Here is a 24,802-nt window from a genome sequence, read left to right on the forward strand (position 1 = left end):
TCACACAGTCTCTCAAAGGTGGATAGGACTTCCTCAGTGTCGTTAGACTCATGATACATTGGGCAGGCTTCCATTCTCTGCTGTTGAGAGGGGATGTACCCACAGCCTGAGGTGGCTGTTTCTTTTGCTGCTTCAGGACTTGCAGCTGCAGTGTGTAAGCTTCCACTTAACTCTGGTGACCTTTTTTCTCAGCTGCCCACTGCTGCATGTATCTTTGGTGGGTTTCCTTCTCCATCTCATCAATTGCTTTCTTCTCCTACATTTGGAGTTCCATCATTTTTATTTCATGCTCATGATGTTTCTTGGCTGTCAGGATCTGCCTTTGGATCATTTCTGCATCTGGGAGGGGGGAGCGGAGACTGAGACCCTGCTTTTTGGTCAAAGTCCATGAGCAAAGTTCTCGGTTCCTGTTCTGGGGTAGCCTTCTTAATAGGTATCCCCCTTTCTTTACATAATTTTAAAGTTATTTTTGTAAAGACCCTCATATGACTGTGATTGACTCATTGTGACTAATCTTTAACCCTCAAAACTCTCAATACCAAATTTAAACTTTAAAAAGCATTGGATTCTGGTCTTAAAGCCCAGTTGATCTGTGGCATGTGAATCCTGCCGACTATGTCAATTGTCACGGTGTCTGCTATCTATGTGGCTTATATCTGAGAGGGCCAATCTTAGGTCAGACTGCCAGAAAACAGGGCAGACACCCCAAACTGGTGGTATATTCCATAATTAGATTTCACCAAGGCAGTAACAAATGTGAACTCCTGGACTACTGTATTAGTCTCACCATGGAGCCACTCACAGTCACCTTAGGCTCTCCAGCACATCTTGCCATCAGACAAGCTGAACTTCTGTGATGAAAAGTTATTAAAACCAAAAATCACCACACATTAGGTTACTCCCAGCCCCAAAGGGCCAGTCACTTATCCCAGGTCAATGGATGCTCTGGATCTCACACCAAAAACAACTATGGCAGCCAATCCTCTAGTAATCTAACTAAAGATATATTAGCTAAGAAAAAGAAATGAGAGTTATTGAGAGGTTAAAGTCGATAAAATACATAACAGGTGAGTCAGAGTTTGTAAATCCAAATGATGGCAGTGATGTGGTATCTCCTAATTTCCCATAGGTCTCTCTGAGTTGCCCAAAATGGCTTTAGGGACCTCTGTCTTACATCTGGAATACCTGCTGACAGCCTCCAAATGGATCAGAGATGCAGAATGTTCTCAGTACAGCATGGATCTGTAGATCCACCATTGATGAACACACAATGACCCACACTTTGAAGTCAACATGTTCCTTCATTTACATTTCCAAGGCTCCAATTTCCAAGAGGTAAACATAATATTAATTAGTGTGATAGCCAGAAAAAATTCTTCACTAGTTTTCATGCAGTTTTACACATCAAGTAAATTCACATCTAAATACTAATGCCATTATTGTTCTAGGGTTAATTAAGAACAAGGATAGCAAGCACAGGAAACAGACAAGTAGATACAATAACGTTAGTACTTCCTTTTGATCCATACTAACAAGTGAATTGGCTTGAACACACTATGACCTTTTAACATTTCTTTGGTATTCACACACAAGTGAATTGCCCTATTGCTCTAATCTGAGTTGGTCTACCAGCATCAGAGTGATAGTAACCTGTTAGACAGCATCACAGGAGGTTAACAGTGAGGTGGCAAAGTTTGCAGATGATACAAAATTACTCAAGATAGTTGAATCCAAAGTAGACTGTGGAAAGTTACAAAGGGATCTCTGATGGTCTATAGCAGGGGAAGTGGTGGCCTGGCCCGCGCCCCTTCCCGCTGTCAAAGTTTGACTCAGACTCACAATTTATCAGACCACTCTGTTTTATTAGCAAAGCTGCTCTGCTAATACATTTAGAAGTGAGCCCCCCGAGTGGGGCTTGTGTCTCTTAATTTATACAGCTTGCTGGAGGACAAGTTACAGAGAAGTTACAGACAAAAAAAGAAAAAGATTTTAGTCACCACCCTTCGAGATCCCTGAGACCAGTCACGTATCTTCAATTACCTGCCACCCTTAACAATCTCCTTTAACAGCTTCCAGTTAACTTAACTAATTGCCCTTCACACCTTCCATTCTGATGCCTGCTTCTTAGACGTGCTGGCTCTATCTTAATTGCTTCTCCATTCAAAAGCTAACTGTCCCTACGTGTGCTCCCTCAGATACTTTGTAACATGTTTTGGCATGCCCTCTCATATACAATGTATCCAGCATGTCCCCTTATACAACGTTATACAATGTTATACTTCCACACCGCATCTCCCGTTGGCCGGGAACGGCGAACCGCGGCCACTGGGAGGTGCGAGCGGCCATATCTGCAGATGCTCAGGTAAACAAAGCGTCCCGCAGCCCACCAGGGGCTTACCCTGAACAAGCCACGAACAAAGTTTGGGAACCCCTGGTCTATATTATTATATTCACCACTTTTACAAGACTATGATAAATTTTGTACAAAGTATGCCTTGTGAGGTATCATTCAAAATTTCATAGTCTGCTGAGCATTATTGTCCTGGTAAAATACGTGTATCAACATTGTATGTAAAATTACAAGATTCTACTGTATAACATTGTTATAACATGCTCCAAGGTTAAGAAAAGCAGGCCCAAACCAGTTTTTCAGAGACAAAGTCACAGGCAACCCAGCCAGGTGTAAAAGAGCTATCACCTGCTTAAGAAGCCATTCTTCAACAACAGGAAGGTGTAAACAAGAAATTTACATTTCATCACAGGGACAGTTCAAACCTCAGGTCCACAATGGACTGCATGTCACCATGACTTAGCAATGATGTTTCTAGCACAAGAAATTGCATTATAAAGAGGGGAGGAAAACACTTGATTTCACTCCTTCTCCCATCTTTGTGCTCATGACATCAAGGAATACCTAAAGGACACTGAACTAAGGGCAAGAGGGGTCCCATGCTGAAAGGTGATCCAGCCTGTGAAATTAACTCCAGCACATGGTGAGACAAAACCTTTTGCTTTTAAATTCACTTAGGTTGTTAAATTAGGGATTAGCTTGTGTTTTGCTCTTTTGTTAGTTTCTTTTGTAACCAATCCTGACTTTTAGGCATGTTAACATTTCTTTACCGCATTTTATTGAGGTTAGTTGAATTTGAACTTTCTCAGAAGACTATATAAAGGCTTTCAACAAAATCATCATTTAACACCATTCAGGAGAAATGAAACAAGGTAAGAACAACATATCTCCTTTAATAGACAAGAATGCTATATAATTTGAAATATGTTATGTTTGATTGTGACTATTATTTTTCCATTGCAATTGTTTATATGCTACATAGGTTCAATAATAAGTAGCTTTCTGTTAGTGTCTATACCAGGCTTTCCAGATTTAGCTTAAAAATGAAATAACTCAACTGGATCAAAAAAGTGAAGGCCAGATTTTTATAGAATATTTTATAATCCAAAATCAACAAAATATTTATCATTTCTGTGATTGTTGGGTCTCTCTCTGCTTCCTGGGAGAGCATCTTCAGGCTTCATAAGAGAGCAATTTTTGAAAGAATACAAAGAAAAGAATTTTTTTAGACACATATAAAAACAGATTTTTACTTCTGGAGGGTCACATTCTGACCCCCTTCATCAAGTTTGGGTAGCACCTTACACCACAGCATTTGTGAGATTACTCAGCATGCGTGAGTGTACTAACTTTAAAATTTAGAAAAAAAGAAACACCGGAAACTGTAACTATAAACAACCTACAGGGATCTAAAACATCAGGGTCTGATCTCAGTTACACCAATGTCAATTTGAAATAATTGCACTGCAGACAGTGAAGTTTCTCTGGATCTACACTGGTGTAACTGAGATCAGAATCTGACCCCCAGGAGTTTGAATGTCTTCTTTACTAATTTTTTTTTTTTACTAGAAATGCAATATTAACAGTTAAAACAAATTTATCTTTCTGGACAGCTTTTCAAAAGCTGCTCCCAGCAGCTCTCATTGAAAATCTGGCCACAAGCACAAAGACTAAAGAGCGTTAGTTTTCCCCAGATCGGACCAAATCCAACAAAACCATCAAAGGGGGATGTAAAGTATTCTTTTCTGCATCAACCCAATTGACTGCATCCAAGGACAGTCATACCAGCAGAAGGTAGTTAATGCTTCCTCCTCCACACTCTGGTAGTGCTGCCACTGAACTGGGACAAAGACAACTTCAGTATTTTCCAGTACATTATGGGGCGTGTACCAGTGGGCACCTCTGAAGGGAAATGTTGAATTCTTACTCTGCTGTTTCCCTCGGCATGCCCCCTTTTAGCCAACATTTCCCACTTTTGCAGCAGTAGTGGCCCTTTATTGCCTCCAATATGAATGGAGGCACCACCTGTTATGGTGCACACTCACTCCCAGAGCACCCCAGCACATCAGGGTGCAATGTTTTTGGGGTCTTCATCTCCAATGCACCCTGTAGACCATCAGCCGCTGAGTGCAACTCAGAATTGTGTAGTTCAGATCCCTTTTGGCGCAACAAAAGCTCAAACTAATATCCAACAGAGCAGCCTTTCCTTTGGATTCTGTCTTCAATCTCCTATGTCAGCTAGTCTGAAGTTTTCCACCGAGCTCCAGTATTGAGCACTCACCCCTCAGACTGCCTTCCTCAGGTGTCTGTTTACCTGCAGACTTTGGCTCAGGCTCCTTCACAGAATGAACTGTCTCCCTTTGCGAGGCCCAGGTGTCCATTAAGTTATCACCTGATGCCTCTTCCTGCCCCTCTGGCTGAGAGCAACTAATTAACATTAATCTCAAGCAAGTTAATGGAGCAGATAATATGGGACTTGATCAATAAAGAATTAATGGAGGGTAGTATAATTAATGGTAGTCAAAGTAACTAACAGATCACTGATGCAGAGTGCGTGGGTTGCTTGGTAAACTGGTCATAAGAAACCAATATGGGTTTTAATACAGCTAAATGTGATATATACATCTAGGAACAAAGAATGTAGGCCATACTTACACGATGGGGGTCTTTATCCTGGGAAGCAGTGAGTCTGAAAAGGATTTGGGCGTAGTGGTAGATAATTATCTGAACATGAGCTCCCAGTACTACACTGTGGCCAAAGGGCCTAGTGCGATCCTTGGATGCATAAATAGGAGAATCTTAAGTAAGAGTGGAGAGATTGCTTTTCTGTATTTGGCGCCGGTGTGACTGCTACTGGAATTCTGTGTCCAGTTGTGGTGTCCGCACTTCAAGAAGGATGCGGATTAATTGGAGAGGATTCAGAGGAGAGCCATGAGAATGATTAAACAATTAGAAAACATTCCTGATAGTGATAGACTTAAGGAGCTCAATCTATTGAGGTTAATAAAGTAAAGATTACTGAATGACATGATCACAGTTTATAAGCACCTATGTGGGGAATAAATATTTGATAATGGGCTTTTCAATCTAGCAGAGAAACACGATCCAATTGTTGGAAGTTGAAGCTAGACAAATTCATACCGGAAATAAGGCATACATTTTTAACAGTGAGGCTAATTAACCATTGGAACAATTTATTAAGGGTCATGATGGATTCTCCATCACTAGTAATTTTAAGAACAAGATTGGATGTTTTTCTAAAAGATATGCTTTAGGAATTATTTCAGGGAAGTTCTGTGGCCTGTGGTATACAGGAGGTCAGACTAGATGATCACACCTTCTGGTATTGGAATCTATGAATTAATTATGGCACAGGTGCAATAAATGTAACTAATTGGCTATGAACAACTTTCTAGCCTGTAATGGGGTGAAACCCCATCGCATGACCTCTTCATAATTTGTCACAACATGATTGGGTTGCTAACACTTTGGGGGATAGGATTAGAATTCAAAATCACCTTGACAAATTGAAGAATTGGTCTGACATCAAGATGAAATTCAATAAAGGCAAAAGTACTACACTTCAGAAGAAGAAATAAAATGTGAAACTACACAATGGAGAATAATTAGCTACTAGTACCGCTGAAAAGGATCTGGGGGCTATAGTGGATCACACATTGAATATGAGTCAACAGTGTGATGCAGTCTATCAAACAGACTGGGATAGTAGCAGTCTGGTCACCATTTGGGAGTATGAATCCCACACAATCCACACAGAATGTTTGAGATTAATCAAGCTTTGTCTGGATGTGTATGATTATGGCAAGTTCAACTTCTGCAAGAATATTTATTTAATGAGAGAAATATACTTTCATTTGAAATATGTGATATCTAAAAGTGTATTTTGCAGTTCAAGAATAGATTTGAAAAAATGACGGCAACTGGAGATGAAATTGCCATAGTGGGAATAGGATGCAATTTTCCCGGAGGTAAGTTTTGAATAAATACAAATCACAATACTGATAGAGTATTGAAGAGTGCTATCATTCAATCCCCTCTTTGTTTTACTATGTGATAAGATATCTACAGTAAGTTTGCGCTACTGTGTAATATGTAGTAATATCATATGGAAGGGATGGCATCATTAGTAGGTTCAAACTACAAAATGAGGATCTGGGTTTAGATTTGGAACACTCTCTGATGTTTTAAGTTCAGAGAAGGCATTTATAAGTTAATTGTGTAAATCTCACTGCTCCAGGAAATAGTGTGACTGACTGTGTCACTTCCTGCTTATGACAAATAAAGGACTTGATCCAAAGCCCATTGAAGTTACCAGGAATTCTCCCATTGACTTTAGTGGGTTTGATCAGGCCCAAAGCATTAACCTGTGTGAGTACATGTTCCTCTCTGTGCTCCTGGCTTCTGCCTCCATCACAACAGGATGGGACCCAATCTCTACTATTTGCTTCTTCACACTGGTAAACATGAGTCCGTTTTTCATTGCTTTGAGATTTAGAGCAAACCTAACCCAAAATGTTATTTAAGAACACCTTGAGTTTATTAACATGACTGTCAAGAGTTCAGTTTAGAGCTCTGTGTAGCTTGAAAGCTTGGCTCTTTCACCATCAGAAGTTGGTCCAATAAAATATGTTATCTCACACACCTTATCTCTCTGATATCCTGGGACCCTCACTTCGAACAACTGTTCACCTGGACTAAAAAGTGGGGTCATTTGTAGGTTACAGGCCATATTGAGACATGGGGTAAGCAGGTTCAGCCCCATTAAGATCCATGCTTTATCCAGAGTCTGCATTTTGCCCTTATCTGCTAAATGAAAAGAATGTGATGATGTTATTCTGTAGCTGTTATAGGAACATAAATACTTCTGAAAATCTGAGGCTCCTAGACAAGGTCATGCAGCAGTAACCAAGAAGTATGTGTCAGCTTTCAGATAATGTGGCTGTTTGATTACATATCATCAGGGTTTGCCATTATTTTCTCTCTCATACACAAACTGTTCTGGCAACTTGAGGACTTTATGGACTACACCAGATTTATGTGCATGCATACGTTCTAAAACAGGATTTTCTTTTTAACATTCTGTTTATTATGCTTTTATTATTACCCATAGGCCATTTCTAGAGCAGCTCTAGGTTATATTTCCCATATGGGACTTGCAAACTCATCATTCTTCCTTCAAATGGCATGCACTGGCCATCCCGTTATGTGAACCTGAATTATAACCACAGATATAAAAATTAGATACAGTTTAAACAAACATACATAATCCATGCCAAAGAATCAGGCTTAAAAATCTGGTTTTGAAAAGAAAAATAATTCGGAGCCAATTTTTACCATGATTGAGGTTGCACATTGGTATAAATAGGGCAGAATTTGGACCTCTTCTTATTATATCATGCTTATAAAATGCATGTTTAAAGTGACAACTCCAGGTAGATGGTTTCCCTCCTTCTCCAGCACCATTAGATTTTCTCCAATATCTTGTCTTTCACATTCACATATCATCCTGCTGCCTGATTCATCTGCCACTGGAGACTCCCATTAACTTCAATGGGAATTGAATAGGGCCCTCGATGACCAGCCAACTTTCCAACTTCTCAAAAATGGAGCTCCACTTTCCCTAATAACTGAACAAACATTCTGAAAATGAGTATTTATTATTACTTGTATTGTAGTAGCACATAGAGGCCCCAAACAGAATTAGGGCCTCATACATATAGGAAATATAGTGCCTTCCCCAATCTAACTGCTTGTCAACATAGTAAGTTACTGCACGGCAAGACAGGGTGTGAATCTACACTACACTTGCTTGCTGCACAGTAACATCCTGTATGGACTCTACTATGGCACAACAGATGTTCCAGAGTGAGGATTAGCATACCGTGCTTTCAAGTAGAAGTACACTAAGCCAAACTCAAGAACTTTCACTGCACTCGAGCAGTTTCAACTTGGGACATTACCATGTGGCAAACTGGTGCACTGTCGATTCACGTCCTGGCTTGCACTGCAGTAACTTGCTGTGTAGACAAGTGCTAAATACATTCTTTGTATCTCTAATTCCTTTCCTGTTTTTACACACACACACAAACACACGCACACTACCATTCCTTTTTCTGTATATTTTATATATATTACATCAAAACAAACAAAGTTAAAGAACATTAAAGTTGCAATGTCAAGCACGCAACAGTTAGGGAATGTCAGAATTAAGGTTGCCTGTGCATCCTTAACTCAGCTTTTTTGTGCACATAGATTACAATACAGTCTGTAATTACATGATCACATACTTTTTTTCCCACAGGACCTTACCTCGTTCAGTGCACAGGATGAATAATGCTCAATAAATGCTTTTCAATATTTCTTTTTGTCCTCATCCTTAATGTGTTACCTCCTGCTTTAGTTACTGCACACCATTCAAAACCTACCTTGAATATAATATTACTATATTCCTACTGGGCTTTTATGGGGTGCTATCATAGTGTCTTAGTTCTTTACAAACGTTAAGGAATAACATTTTGTTAATGTTAATAAATTAGTCTCAACTAATTTTGGCAAACCAAATTACCCAATTTGAGACATGCTGACTTTTCAGAGTACTTAGCATTTGATACCACTTGATAACTTCAGTGCACAGCTCCCACTGATTTCAGTTTCAGATGAGAATGCTCAGCACTTCTGCAAAACGGATCCTAGTTGTCTGAAGTTGGGCTCCCTGAAAATGGGGAACACACAGTGGCCACATGTGAAAATTTTGGTTTACCCACCATCTCATAAAAACTCTGGCAGAGACAGGGAGAAAATCCAATTCTCCAGCAGGCATTAGACTGCCTTAACCATCATGAGACCATTCTTTCTTTTCCTTGAATCACCTCCCTCATTCACCACACAACTTCTGAATTCTTCAACAAACAAAACAGGGGGCATTCACAGCCTCATTCACTGCACAACCTTGATACATTCCCAGAGAGCAATTTGTCGGATGGTTGGTGGCTAACCCCTTCATTAAAGAGGGTTCAGCTTCCCTGTGCTAAAACAGGTGTTTTTTCCCAGTTTTTTAAGTCCCTTAGGAGGCAGTGAAAATCTTCTGGGGAAAAAGACTTCTACGGAGAAAAGCAGCGCTCAGTTAAAAGAGCGATGGGCCCTGAAGCAGGAGGGACTAAGAGAGGCAAAGGGGCAAATCCCCTGGGAGCTGTAGGTTGGGATGGGCCGAGGAACTGGTTTCTGTGTTTTGCCAGTCTGGAAGATAAAACTGTGCCTGGAAAGTGACAGTGTGCCCTTCCTGGGCTGGGGACAAACCGGTATTTTATATGGTCTTGTGCACTGAATAAGGCAGGGGTACTGTGGAAAAAATAGTATATGATCATGTAATTAAAGACTGTATTGTAATGCAGACACACAAGGGAGATAAATTAAGATTTCATGGGGAATATTAGTTCTGGCATTTCTTAACTTTTTGAGTGCTTGATTTTACAACCGTAATTTTTTATAATGAAGATGTGTTTTTTTAATGTGAATTCTAGAGCTTTCAAATAATTAAAAAATTAATCATGAGATTAAAAAATAATCACGATTAATTGCAGTTTTAATCACACAGTTAAACAATAATAGAATACCATTTATTAAAATATTTTTGGATATTTTCTACATTTTGAAATATATTGATTTCAATTACACCACCGAATACAAAGTGTACAGTGCTCACTTTATATTATTTTTTATTACGAATATTTGCACTGTAAAATAGATAAACAAAAGAAATAGTATTTTTCAATTCACCTCATAACAGTACTGTAGTGCAATCTCTTTACCGTGAAAGTGTAACTTACAAATGTAGAATTATTTTTTACATAACTGTACTCAAAAATAAAACAATGTAAAACTTTAGAGCCTACAAGTTCACTCCGTCCTATTTCTTGTTCAGCCAATTGCTCAGACAAACAAGTTTGTCTACTTTTATGGGAGGTAATGCTGCCTGCTTCTTATTTACAATGTCACCTGAAAGTAAGAACAGGCATTCACATTGCACTGTAGTAGCTAGCGTTGCAAGGTATTTATGTGCCAGATATGCTAAACATTTGTATGCCCCTTCATGCTTTGACCGCCATTCCAGGCGACATGCTTCCATGCTGATGACGGGTTCTGCTCCACAACCATCCAAAGCAGTGCGCACTGATGCATGTTCATTTTCATCATCTGAGTCAGATGCCACAAACACAAGATTGATTTTATTTGTTGGTGGTTTGGGTTCTGTAGTTTCCGCATCTGAGTGTTGCTCTTTTAAGACTTCTGAAATCACGCTCCACACCTCATCCCTCTCAGATTTAGGAAGGCACTTCAGATTCTTAAACCTTGGGTTGAGTGATATAGCTATCTTTGGTACTTTCTTTGCGTTTTGTCAGATCTGCAGTGAAAGAGTTCTTAAATCAAATGACATGTTCTGGGTCGTCACCTGAGACTTCCGTAACACAAAATATATGGCAGAATGCAGGTAAAACCACAGAGCAGGAAACATACAATTCGTCCTCAAGAAGTTCAGTCAAAAATTTAATTAGCATGTTATTTTTTTAATGAGTGTCATCCACGTGGAAGCATATTCTATTATTGTTTAACAGTGTGATTAAAACGGCAATTAATCTTGATTAATTGTTTTAATCAAGTTAGTTTGTTTTGAGTTAATTGCTTGAGTTAACGGGGATTAATTGACAGCCCTAGTAAATTCCTAAGTTTTTAAAACAATGTAAAAAATGAAAGAAATCCAAATTTCATTGGGTAGAAAGATCCTGACCCCCACATGGATCATCATCGGGGCAGGGATCTTTAGTTCTGCAGCACAGTCCTCCACCAGTTAAGTTTATGGAGTACTTTAGAAGGCTGGTATCTTCTAGTTGGATTTGTCACTACAGGAGAATGAGACATACACACTTTGCCAGTGGGTTTCACAACTATTTGCTAGACAGCAAAGTAATGTTGAGACTCAGGAGTAATAGGTTCAAATCCAGTTTCTTTAGGGGAATGTTCTCTAGTGGTTATGGATCCTTTTGCCCCTCTTCCCTCTCCCTGTCCCATTCTGTTCCTATCACCTGTCTCCTCCCCTTTTTCTATCCCCCTGGCTCTTGCATGTCAACTCCCCTCCCTCCACACAGCTCCTGCTCCTTCTTTCCTCTCACTTCTATCCTCTCATCCCTGGCTCCTGCATCCCCTTTTGTTCCTTTCTCCCTTATCTTCTGACCCCCACTTCTCCTGCCTCTGTCCCACCCACTCCCAGCTCTTAACTCCCTTCCCTACCTGCCCTCCATCTCTTCCACTCTCCCCACTTCCCATTCCTCTGCATTCAAATCCCACTGTTTTCTCTTTCTTCTTGCATACAGCCACCAGAAGTAGGAACATTGAGCACAGAGGAAGGACAGTCTCCTTATAGATCTGCAGCAGCCAGAAGCAGCAATGGCAGGGAAAGTTCTGCTCATCCTTGCATCCCAGGGATGCACCTTGCACCTCAGCAGGGATAGCGCATATGCCAGGGGTGGCCAAACTGTGGCTCGTGGAGCCCCCTGCCCCCCAAATTCTCCACCTAGCAGACTGGGTGGGGTGGGGTGGGGGCTCAGGACCTCTGCCTTGCAGCAGGGTGGTTGGGTAGGGGCAACTGCCCAGAGAAGAGGGAGGTCTCAGGGCTTCAACCCCACGGGACGCGCCTGCCAGGGCTCCATCTCTTGAACTTCTAAAGAGTGTTATATGCGGCTCGGAGGGTCAGTAAGTTTGTCACGCCGGCATATGCAGTCTGATCAGCACATGAAGGGGGTGAAACATACTCAGTGAAGATGGAACCTTCAGAGAATTTAGTTGCCAAATTCTAACAAACTCCTACTGAGCATGTGCAAACTGAGATTTTTCAGAAGCTTATAACTTGGTCAAGTTTGGGCAAATTTTCATGAGGATGGGAAAAGGCACATACCTGTCTCCAGAGTAACCATGGTGTCTAATTTGAAGTCCTTTCTCCAAAGCATCGAGAGCTTCTCAGTGAAATGGTTATAAGATATTATATTATTGTTATTTGTATTATTGTAGTGCCTAGGAGCCCTAGTCATGGACCCCATTGTGCTAGGCACTGTACAAACACAGAATAACAAGGCAGTCCCTGCCCAAAGAGGTTACAATCTAAGTATAAGACAAGAAACAACAGATGGATACAGACAGGCAGACGGGGAGTAAAAGGAAACAGTGAGACAATATTGATCAGGATGATAGGTTGTGGTCTTAGCATACCAGCAGCCTAAGTGACAAAACAACATGGGCAAAGTTATAAAGAACTGACAATAGAGGCTTACAATGGGACGTGTCACTAGAGGAGTCACTACCTGTGCAGCCTATCATTTTATTAGCCCTCAAGAGATGGAAAGCACCGTGCAGTCAGTGAAAAGACAACTAAACCCTTTACAGATCGTCTCTGAGCAACTGCAGCTCTATTTCTGGGAAGATGAAACTTGACCTCTACCCCCAATAAAACACCAAGGACCTATATTTCTAGAAACAAACCAGAAAGTGTAACCTAGTGTATGAACATGAAACTTGCCTTTGAAAAGAACAAAGACTGTACATTAGAGCAAACAGTGACAGGCCACATCACAACAGTCTGAAGGAACAAAAATGGACACTGTGTAGAATCAAGCATGTAGGTTTATTACTCACAGCGCTGGCGGAGTGTCACTTTGCTTATTAGACTCAGAGACACTGCCAAGCAATTGTTTACAATAGATTATATGGAATCTTCATGGGCGGAGGGTATCGACGGGGTGGGAGGTCCCGAGCCCCTGGATAGGTCTAGCAGCAAGACAAGATAAGCACAGTAAGCCAATAGTCTAAAAGATTACATAATGGCTCCGCCCAAGGTTTCAGGTTAACATATAGCATTCAGTTACTACACAGATGTTTCCATTAAACAATGTATAAAGTGTATAATTATAAAATATATATGTTGAGCTCTGATTCGGGGTCCATAGGAATGATGTAGCTTTTCTGATTGCCCAACAGGTACATTCCTGGGGGTTAAAGCAAAAAGAAATTGAAAAGTACATGGCAATAGAAATTGTTTTTCAGGTTGCCCCATTGTGTTTCTAAAGGCTGACACTGGTATCTGGGAGGGAGGGGGTGCACCAATTAGAAGGGAAGATGTCATATTTCATACTGACATGCTTGAACCTCTCCATGAACTCAAGGTTGGTATGTGGGGAGGGTATTGGTTATCTTTTCCTGCAGAAGGTGTGGACATGTAGGCCCCTTCCCATACTTTGGTATGTCTGTAGCTTTTGATAAGGGTGCCAATTACTGCTCCCCATCTGGAGTTTTGCTGATCATGCTTATCTTAGTAAAAAACAAGGTTGTCTCTTGTTTGTTCAGCTTCTCTTAGCCAATATTGTTCACTGTTTGCTGACCAGCTTTGGACTTCGGGCCTATGTGAAAAGTTGCTGACAGAGTCTGTGTCAGGGTTTTACATACACAGCACATGGATGTTGGCCCTTCAAGTTTTACATCTGTGTAAATGCTATTGACTTTAATAAGTTAACTTATGTCAACTCAACAGTGAACAGGATTACACACACTATGATGCAGGAAAGCAGGTAGTTTGTGCACACTGATAAATATTGAATTGTGATCAGTATATATTGTATATGCTTCATGGCAGATGTGAATATCTCTGATGCCATTAATAGCTAGGAAAATAGCTAGGTCATTAATAGCTATGAAAAATATACCAATGCTTCTCAAAATGGAGACAACAGGATTTTGTGGGGTTTGCTTTTTTGTTTTGTTATTTTGTAAATACTTGGCATGCAAGAAGTAACAGAAACACCGTTCGTTTGCAGAACTTTAAATTCCTTGTCATGGGGGAATTTACATTTCGTTATCTCCAGTAATTTTTTAAAAAAAGACAGTATAAAATTTTACTTTTACAAGGTAGATCTAGGCGGGTTTCCGTGTCGGTATGTACTGTTGAGGGGGAAAAACATTTAATCTAGCATTAAAAAATATTGGTGCAACAGGTGAAGGAATCAACAATTTCTGGCAAGTACTGGTGGAGGGCAGAAACTGTACTGTAGAAATAACCCCAGAAAGATTCAATACCAGAGAATACCAGAGAATGGTATGATCCAGAAAAATTTGCACGACGCGAGCTATACTTATTGATGGGAAGTCTGTTTCTATGCTCCTAAACTATTAATCAGATTTCTTACATGAGATGTTAAGGTACAATCCTGATCCCAATGAAGTGATTAGCATTGGCTTGAGAAGAGCTACCAAAATTTACATCATCTGAGAATCTGGCCCCTTGATCATAAGATGAGTTGGCTGAAACTCAGAATTTCCATTTCACAGGAAATGCTGACATTTCAAAATGTCTGAAATTCTGAAATTTTCTGTTTTGGAAAAATCGAACTATTTCCATTTATGTTTTTTCTAAAAAACAAAAACAGAGCAGTGGAGCCTGACTCTATGGGACACTCTAGGAATCCTCTGCCCGGGTTCCACTGAAACTTCATTGGTACCAAACTGTCTCTGCAGATCATTTTGATTTTCACAAATCAGCGAATTCGGACTAAAAAAAAGTTTCACTGGAATTTTTCTAACCACCTCTAGTGTGAAACCTGACAATGTTATATCTATGTCTAATGTACATCTATAGTTATAAGATATATATTACATTATTATTTATTATTTATAAATGTGAATAATAATCTTATTTCTCTAGGTTAGTGGTATAACATTTTAAAAAATAAGTTTCTCTTAATATTTTTTTCCTCCATTATTTATTTCAATTCTTTATATAGTTGTTTTTTAGTGAATCCCTCTGGCTATTTGGTAAATATACTGTTGTAAAGATAAATATTTTTGGAGATAGTGCTTAACACAGATAGAAGAACAACATAAGAACAGCCAGGCTGGGTCAGACCAATGATTCATCTAGCCCAGTATCCTGTCTTCTGACAGTGGCTGGTGCCAGATGCTTCAGAGGGAACGAACAGAACAGGGCAAATTTGAGTGACCCATCCCCTGTCATCCAGTCCCAGCTTCTGGCAGTCAGAGGACTAGGAACACCGAGACAAACTTCACTAAAAGCCTTTGATGGACCATGAATTTATTTAATTCTTTTTTCAACCCAGTTATAATCTTCACCTTCAACTACACCCTGAGCAATGAGTTCCATAAGTTAACTGTGTATTGTGTGAAGAAGTACTTCCTTATGTTTCTTTTAAACCTTCTTCCTATTCATTTCATTGGGTTATCCCTGGTTCTTGTGTTATGTGAATTAGTAACAACACTTCCTTATTCACTTTCTCCACACAATTCAAGATTTTATAGATCTCTGTCATATTCCTCCTTAGTCATCTCTTTTCTAAGATGAATAGTCCCAGTCTTTTTAATCTCTCCTCATATGGAAGCTGGTCCATGCCCCTTATAATTTTTGTTGCCTCTCTCTGTACTTTTTCCAATTCTAATATATCTTTTTATGAGATGGGTTGACCAGAACTGCACACAGTATTCAAGTTGTGGGCATACCATGGATTTATATAGTGGCATTATGATATTTCTTGTCAATATTTTTCCCTTTCCTAATGGATCTTAACATTCTATTAGGTTTTTTTTTACTGATGCTGCACATTGAGCAGATGTTTTCAGAGAACTATTCATGATAACTCCAAGATCTCTTTCTTGAGTGGTAACAGCTACTTTAGATCCCATCATTTTGTATGTATAGTTGGGATTAAGTTTTCTAATGTGCATTACTTTGCACTAATCAACATTGAACTTCACCTGCCATTTTGTTGCCCAGTGGCCCAGTTTTGTGAGACCCCTTTTGTAATTCTTCAGACAGCTTTTTACTCAAGTATCTTGAGTAATTTTGTATTGTCTGCAAACTTTACCACCTCACTGTTTATTCCCTTTTACAGCTTATTTATGAATATATTACCAGGGCTCATAGGAGGCATAGAGCAGCATTTCCTGAGGAGACTAAAACCAATGGGGTAAGCCCAAACCCTAACGGGAATGGCCAGATCCCTCAAACTGACCCAGTATTACCCGAGGATAGGGAAATAGAAAATATGAGTAACGAACCACCGGTTTTAAAAAGGTCCCAGAGGGCTAATAAGGGTGTACTTCCTGTTAGATTTAGAGATGATTATGTTATTGGTTCTATGTAGTGTTTTAATGAATATTGTTATGTATAGTATGAAGAAGTAGATGTGATATGTTAAATATGTTAAATGTTCTTTTGATAATTGTTAATGGGTTTTTGATATGATATGATGTGGGTATATGTTGTTACTTTGGGGCCAGGATGTATTGGTGTGAATATTGTGGCTGTGGCAGAATTTTAGCAAGGGTGAATGTAAGGGGACTGTTGCCCCCTTACTAACATTCAGTGGGGGTGTTTTAGTTGCTAGCTCCCAGTACTAAAAAGGGGGAAGGGTCGATGGGGAATCAGGACCCTGAGACTGACAGTCCCCAGGAACAATGGGGAGAGGCCAATGCTCCAGGTCAGCCTGAATGACAGGGCGGGCAGGCTAATCAGGGAGTCAGGAGGCCAGGGAGGTCCCATCTTCTGTGTGAGCTGGAATTGCTTGGGTCAGACAGAGTGGGGCTGAGCTAAGGAGAAAGCAGGGGCCCAAGCTAAGCTGGAGGGCAGAGCTGTGCCAGATCCAGAGAAAGCAGACTTGCCCTTGGAGCAGAGCTGCAGCAACCAGAGCCAGAGGGGCCAGAAAAGCAGCCCACGAAGCAGGTCAGTTCTGGGAGCAGAGTCACAGAAGCAGCCTGCAGAGCAGACCTGTCCTGGGAGCAGAGCTGTAGCAACCAGAGCCAGAGGGGCCAGAGAAGCAGCCCAGGGAGTTGGAGGCAGAGCAGCAGCAGCAGCAGTGCTGAGACAGAGTGGTGGAGCTGGGGCTGGAGCAGTCCGGAGCTGGGTGCGGTGAGCAGCTGGGGAGAGCGAGGGGGACCCTGGGCAGTGGGCCCAGCACAGGGAGATGCCTCAGCCAAGAGGCTCTGCAGGCCAGGCTTGGATCGTAACCCCGACAGGGCGGGGGCGACACTGGGAAGAAGGGTCCTACCACTTAGAGTCTGAGAGCATGTGGCCACCACCAGAGCGAGTGTCCAACCCACAGCATCCCTGCAGCACAGCCAGGGCCTGAGAAGAAGGCCTGGGACTTAAAAAGAACAGACTGTGAATGGCCCTGACATTCCAGAGACACTGTTTGTGATGTTCCCTGCCACAGAGCGGGTTGATGTGTTTCCTTTAACCTTTCCCATTTTTCCTTATTCTTTTTAAAATTAATTGTTGGTTAAATAACTTGCATTTGCTTTAACTTGTATGTAATGGTCAGTGGGTCAGAGAAGTGCACAGTGCAGAGAGAGTACCCCAGGGTGGGGACACCCTAGCCCCTGTCCTAGGTGACCACAGCAGGGTTGGGGGTCGAGCCCCCCAGGAATCCTGGGCCCAGCCTTGTTGGGGTTACGAGGACTCTGCCAGACAGGAGAGTGGAAGGGGAGTCCTGAAGGGCAGGGAGGCCACTCGGTAAAGGAAATGGGAGCGAGGACTCAGATCCTTTTGCTAGCCCACTTTACCGGGGTAGTGCAGAAGCCAGGAAAGTTCCCCACAATAGCGGGACTATTCCCCTACTTACACAAGTGTAGCCAAGCCCGTAGTTTTGGCCTTCACAATATTCCCTGGCAGTGAGTTCCACAAATTGCCTGTGCATTGCATGAAGAAGTACTTCCTTTTTTAAAAAAAATCTGCTGCCTATTAATTTCATTGTGTGACCCCTGGTTCTCCTGTTATCTGAAGGGGTAAATAACACTTCCTTATTCACTTTCTCCCCACCATACATGATCTTATAGACCGCTGTCACAACCCCCCGGGTCGTCTCTTTTCCAGGTTCAGCAGTCCCAGCCTTTTTAATCTCTTCTCCTATGGAAGCTGTTCCCTACCCCAACTCATTTTTGTTGCCCTTCTCTGTACCTTTTTCCATTCCGAATATATCTTTTTTGAGACGGGATGGCCACACCTGCATGCAGTATTCAAGGTGTGGGTGTACCATCGATTTATATAATGGCATTGTTATCAGAGGGTTTCACTTGTTTGACGCCTGTGTAGATTGCAGCACCCTGGACAGGGATACTGACAGTCAGAAGGGGAGCGGGGGGGCAGGAACATCATGAGCAGTTCACCTCTCCCGATTAGCATTTTAAAGGTAGTGTTAGCATCAAAGTCCTTTAGTTTGTAGGGGATAGTAGTTAGTTTTAGGCTAGATGCTTTAGCTAAATTATAATTAATGACAGTTTATAGTTAAAAATCCAAAATGGTGTATGCACTAACTTTCTATTAGGAATTCCCAAGATGGAGGACACAGACTAAACTGACCAACAGCAAGTCAGAAACAAAGGTCGAACAAAGTTCAAGAGTATGAATTGAAACACCTGCAGGGAGGAGGCAGGAGGAGGAGTAGCTATTATGTCAGAACAGAGCTGATTGGCTGAACGAGTTGCCACCCACACAGGGAGCTTGTAAGGTCAACCAATCAGAGAAGGCCAGAAACTGAACACAAGGAGTCATTTGACAAGCTAGAGTGTGTGGTGCTTGAGAGCGTGAGTAAGAGTGGAGAAGACCAAAGAAGAGGACAGAAAGGAGAAGACAAGAGAACACAGGGAAGCAGCAGCAGCAAAAGGAAAAGATCGCAAGCAGCAATAGGAGAAGTAACAGAGCAGAAGAACCCTAGACCAGTGGTTCTCAAACTTTAGCAACCCAAGGACCCCCATTTTGATTTTAAAAATTTTGAGGACCCCCAAACCCCCGCCACACTCAGCCCTTGTCGGCCCCCTTCTCCGAGACTCTGCCCTGCTCACTCCATCTCTCCTCCCTCCATTGCTCTCCCTCCCCCACCCTCACTCACTTTAAACAGGCTGGGGCAAGGGGTTGGGATGTGGGAGTGGGTGAGGAGTGTGAGCTCTGGGAGGGAGTTTGGGGGCAGGAGGGGGTGAGGGTACGGGCTCTGGGCTGGGGCAGGGGCTAAGGGAGGGGGTGAGGGGCTTACCTTGGGCGGCTCCCAAAAGCAACCAGCACATCCTTCTAGCAGCGGCTCCTAGGCGGAGGGGGGCAGGGGTCTCCATGTGCTGCCCCTGCCACAGGCACCCCGCCCCCTGCAGCTCCCATTGGCCGCAGTTACTTATCTTGAGTAATTTTGCATCATCTGCAAAATTTTCTACCTTACTGTTTATTCATTTTTCCAGATCATATATGAATATGTTGAACAGCATTGGTCCCAGTACACACCCCTAGGGCATACTGCCATTTACCTCTCTCCATTCTGAAAACTGACCATTTATTGCTACTTTTTGCTTTGTGTCTTTTAACCAGTTACTGATCCATAAGAGGACCCTTCCTCTTATCCCATGACTGCTTACTTTGCTTAAGAATCTTTGGTGAAGGACCTTGTCAAAAGGTTTCTGAAAGTCCAAGTATATATCCACTGAATCACCCTCGTCCACATCCTTCTTAACTCCCTTAAAGAATTTTAATAGATTGATGAGGCATGATATCCTTTTACAAAAGCCATGTTGACTCTTCCACAATGAATTGTCTAGTTGGCAGCCGGTATGAAGCAGAGTGCCCCAAGGGTTGGTCCTGGGGCTGGTTTTGTTCAATATCTTCATTAATGATCTGGAGGATGGCGTGGATTGCACCCTCAGCAAGTCTGCAGATGACACTAAATGGGGAGGAGTGGTAGATACGCTGGAGGGGAGGGATAGGATACAGAAGGACCTAGACAAATTGGAGGATTGGGCCAAAAGAAATCTGATGAGGTTCAGTAAGGATAAGTGCAGGCTCCTGCACTTAGGACGGAAGAATCCAATGCACCGCTACAGACTAGGGGCCGAATGGCTAGGCAGCAGTTCTGCGGAAAAGGACCTAGGGGTTACAGTGGATGAGAAGCTGGATATGAGTCAACAGTGTGCCCTTGTTGCCAAGAAGACCAATGGCATTTTGGGATGTATAAGTAGGGACATTGCCAGCAGATCGAGGGACGTGATCATTCCCCTCTATTCGACACTGGTGAGGCCTCATCTGGAGTACGGTGTCCAGTTTTGGGCCCCACACTACAAGAAGGATGTGAAAAAATTGGAAAGCGTCCAGTGGAAGGCAACAAAAATGATTAGGGGACTGGAACACATGACTTATGAGGAGAGGCTGAGGGAACTGGGATTGTTTAGACTGCAGAAGAGAAGAACGAGGGGGGATTTGATAGCTGCTTTCAACTACCTGAAAGGGGGTTCCAAAGAGGATGGATCTAGACTGTTCTCAGTGGTAGCAGATGACAGAACAAGGAGTAATGGTCTCAAGTTGGAGTGGGGGAGGTTTAGGTTGGATATTAGGAAAAACTTTTTCACTAGGTCAGGCTTGACAAGCTCTGGCTGGGATGATTTAGTTGGGGATTGGTCCTGCTTTGAGCAGGGGGTTGGACTAGATGACCTCCTGAGGTCCCTTCCAACCCTGATATTCTATGATTCTATGAATTGTGTTAATCTATGTGTCTAATAAATCTGTTCTTTACTATAATTTCAATCAATTTGCCTGTAATGATGTTATGCTTAATGGCCTTTAATTGCCAGGATTACCACTGGATCCTTTTTAAAAATGTGTGTCACATTAGCTATCTTCCAGTCATCTGGTACAGAAGCTGATTTAGGTGATAGGTTACATACCAGAGTTAGATGTTCTACAATTTCATATTTGAGTTCCTTGAGAACTCTTAGGTGAATATCATCTGGTCCTGGTGACTAAACTTAGTGTCATCTGCAGACTTTACTACCTCACTACTTTTGCCAGATCATTAATATATTAAACAACATAGAACCTAGTACAGAACTCTGAGGTACCCCACTGGTAACATACCTAGTGAATCTCAGGCTTCATTACTGTACTTTTGGCTCAAGTCAGAAGCTGACATGAGGGAGCACAGCTGCCATGGTGGAGGAGAGCAAGGGATCTATCCTCTTGTATACCTTCATTACAAATTAGCCTGATAAGTTTCTTCAAAGGCAGGCACAGTTCAGCAGGAGTAAGTGAAGAAGACATTATGGCAAAATTTTAAGAACCAAATTTTCCAAGGCAGCATCTAAAATTGTTGTTGCAGTTTTACAGACACAGGCCCATCTTTCTGTGTAACAACTGGAGGTCCTGGTGATGTCAAGGAATTATGACGTGATTGGAATAACAGAGACTTGGTGGGATAACTCACATGACTGGAGTACTGTCATGGATGGTTATAAACTGTTCAGGCAGGACAGGCAGGGCAGAAAAGGTGGGGGAGTAGCACTGTATGTAAGGGAGCAGTATGACTGCTCAGAGCTCCGGTACGAAACTGCAGAAAAACCTGAGTGTCTCTGGATTAAGTTTAGAAGTGTGAGCTACAAGAGTGATGTAGTGGTGGGAGTCTGCTATAGACCACTGGACCAGGGGGATGAGGTGGATGAGGCTTTCTTCCGGCAACTCGCAGAAGCTACTAGATCGCACGCCCTGGTTCTCATGGGTGACTTTAATTTTCCTGATATCTGCTGGGAGAGCAATACAGCGGTGCATAGACAATCCAGGAAGTTTTTGGAAAATGTAGGGGACAATTTCCTGGTGCAAGTGCTAGAGGAGCCAACTAGTGGGGGGAGCTTTTCTTGACCTGCTGCTCACAAACCGGGAAGAACTAGTGGGGGAAGCAAAAGTGGATGGGAATCTGGGAGGCAGTGACCATGAGTTGGTTGAGTTCAGGATCTTGACACAGGGAAGAAGGGTAAGCAGCAGGATACGGACCCTGAACTTCAGGAAAGCAGACTTCGACTCCCTCAGGGAACAGATGGGTAGGATCCCCTGGGGGACTAACATGAAGGGGAAAGGAGTCCAGGAGAGCTGGCTGTATTTCAAGGAATCCCTGTTGAGGTTACAGGGACAAACCATCCTGATGAGTCGAAAGAATAGTAAATATGGCAGGCGACCAGCTTGGCTTAACAGTGAAATCCTAGCGGATCTAAAACATAAAAAAGAAGCTTACAAGAAGTGGAAGGTTGGACATATGACCAGGGAAGAGTATAAAAATATTGCTTGGGCATGTAGGAATGAAATCAGGAGGGCCAAATTGCACCTGGAGCTGCAGCTAGCAAGAGATGTCAAGAGTAACAAGAAGAGTTTCTTCAGGTATATTGGCAACAAGAAGAAAGCCAAGGAAAGTGTGGGCCCCTTACTGAATGAGGGAGGCAACCTAGTGACAGAGGATGTGGAAAAAGCTAATGTACTCAAGGCTTTTTTTGCCTCTGTCTTCACTAACAAGGTCAGCTCCCAGACTGCTGCGCTGGGCATCACAACATGGGGAGTAGATGGCCAGCCCTCTGTGGAGAAAGAGGTGGTTAGGGACTATTTAGAAAAGCTGGACATGCACAAATCCATGGGGCCGGACGAGTTGCATCCGAGAGTGCTAAAGGAACTGGCAGCTGTGATTGCAGAGCCATTGGCCATTATCTTTGAAAACTCGTGGCGAACGGGGGAAGTCCCAGATGACTGGAAAAAGGCTAATGTAGTGCCAATCTTTAAAAAAGGGAAGAAGGAGGATCCTGGGAACTACAGGCCAGTCAGCCTCACCTCAGTCCCTGGAAAAATCATGGAGCAGGTCCTCAAAGAATCAATCCTGAAGCACTTACATGAGAGGAAAGTGATCAGGAACAGTCAGCATGGATTCACCAAGGGAAGGTCATGCCTGACTAATCTAATCACCTTCTATGATGAGATTACTGGTTCTGTGGATGAAGGGAAAGCAGTGGATGTATTGTTTCTTGACTTTAGCAAAGCTTTTGACACGGTCTCCCACAGTATTCTTGTCAGCAAGTTAAAGAAGTATGGGCTGGATGAATGCACTATAAGGTGGGTAGAAAGTTGGCTAGATTGTTGGGCTCAACGGGTAGTGATCAATGGCTCCATGTCTAGTTGGCAGCCGGTGTCAATTGGAGTGCCCCAGGGGTCGGTCCTGGGGCCGGTTTTGTTCAATATCTTCATAAATGATCTGGAGGGTGGTGTGGATTGCACCCTCAGCAAATTTGCGGATGATACTAAACTAGGAGGAGTGGTAGATATGCTGGAGGGCAGGGATAGGATACAGAGGGACCTAGACAAATTGGAGGATTGGGCCAAAAGAAATCTGATGAGGTTCAATAAGGATAAGTGCAGGGTCCTGCACTTAGGACGGAAGAACCCAATGCACAGCTACAGACTAGGGACTGAATGGCTAGGCAGGGGAAAAGGACCAAGGGGTGACAGTGGACGAGAAGCTGGATATGAGTCAGCAGTGTGCCCTTGTTGCCAAGAAGGCCAATGGCATTTTGGGATGTATAAGTAGGGGCATAGCGAGCAGATCGAGGGACGTGATCGTTCCCCTCTATTCGACACTGGTGAGGCCTCATCTGGAGTACTGTGTCCAGTTTTGGGCCCCACACTACAAGAAGGATGTGGATAAATTGGAGAGAGTCCAGCGAAGGGCAACAACAGGGGTCTGGAACACATGACTTATGAGGAGAGGCTGAGGGAACTGGGATTGTTTAGTCTGCAGAAGAGAAGAATGAGGGGGGATTTGATAGCTGCTTTCAACTACGTGAGAGGTGGTTCCAGAGAGGATGGTTCTAGACTATTCTCAGTGGTAGAAGAGGACAGGACAAGGAGTAATGGTCTCAAGTTGGAGTGGGGAAGGTTTAGGTTGGATATTAGGAAAAACTTTTTCACTAGGAGGGTGGTGAAACACTGGAATGCGTTACCTAGGGAGGTGGTAGAATCTCCTTCCTTAGAAGTTTTTAAGGTCAGGCTTGACAAAGCCCTGGCTGGGATGATTTAATTGGGGATTGGTCCTGCTTTGAGCAGGGAGTTGGACTAGATGACCTCCTGAGGTCCCTTCCAACCCTGATATTCTATGGTTCTATGATTCTATGAACTGGGCAGACCAACATCTAAAATAATCACTTTCCTCACGCAAGTGCCGCTTGCTTTCACAAAGCTGGGTAGGTGCAAATTTAGAGGCTGAGGGAAGGCTACTTTGACAATTTGGTCCCACAGTGCTCCAATTCGTTTGTGATTCTGGACCATCTCATAAAGAAACTTAATTCTCAAGGAGTGGCTTTCATTGCAGATGTAATGTTGACCATTTCTCTGTCTGAAATGTATTTGAAAATTCTTCCTTTTAAAAAGGAAAAAGAGAATTATCAAAATGCAGTAAAGAATGTGTGGGGTTTTTTGGAGGGTTTTTTTTTTCTAGCTGCATAGACTATTTAGTGTCTTGTGCTATGTAACACAAAACTAAAAAAATCTGACTCACAGCCCAATTGACTGGAAAGAGCTTCAGGCTGGATTCCTTAGCTGTT

The sequence above is a fragment of the Lepidochelys olivacea genome (assembly GCF_965140295.1).
Source record: "Lepidochelys olivacea isolate rLepOli2 genome assembly, chromosome: 2".
Taxonomy (NCBI): Eukaryota; Metazoa; Chordata; order Testudines; family Cheloniidae; genus Lepidochelys; species Lepidochelys olivacea.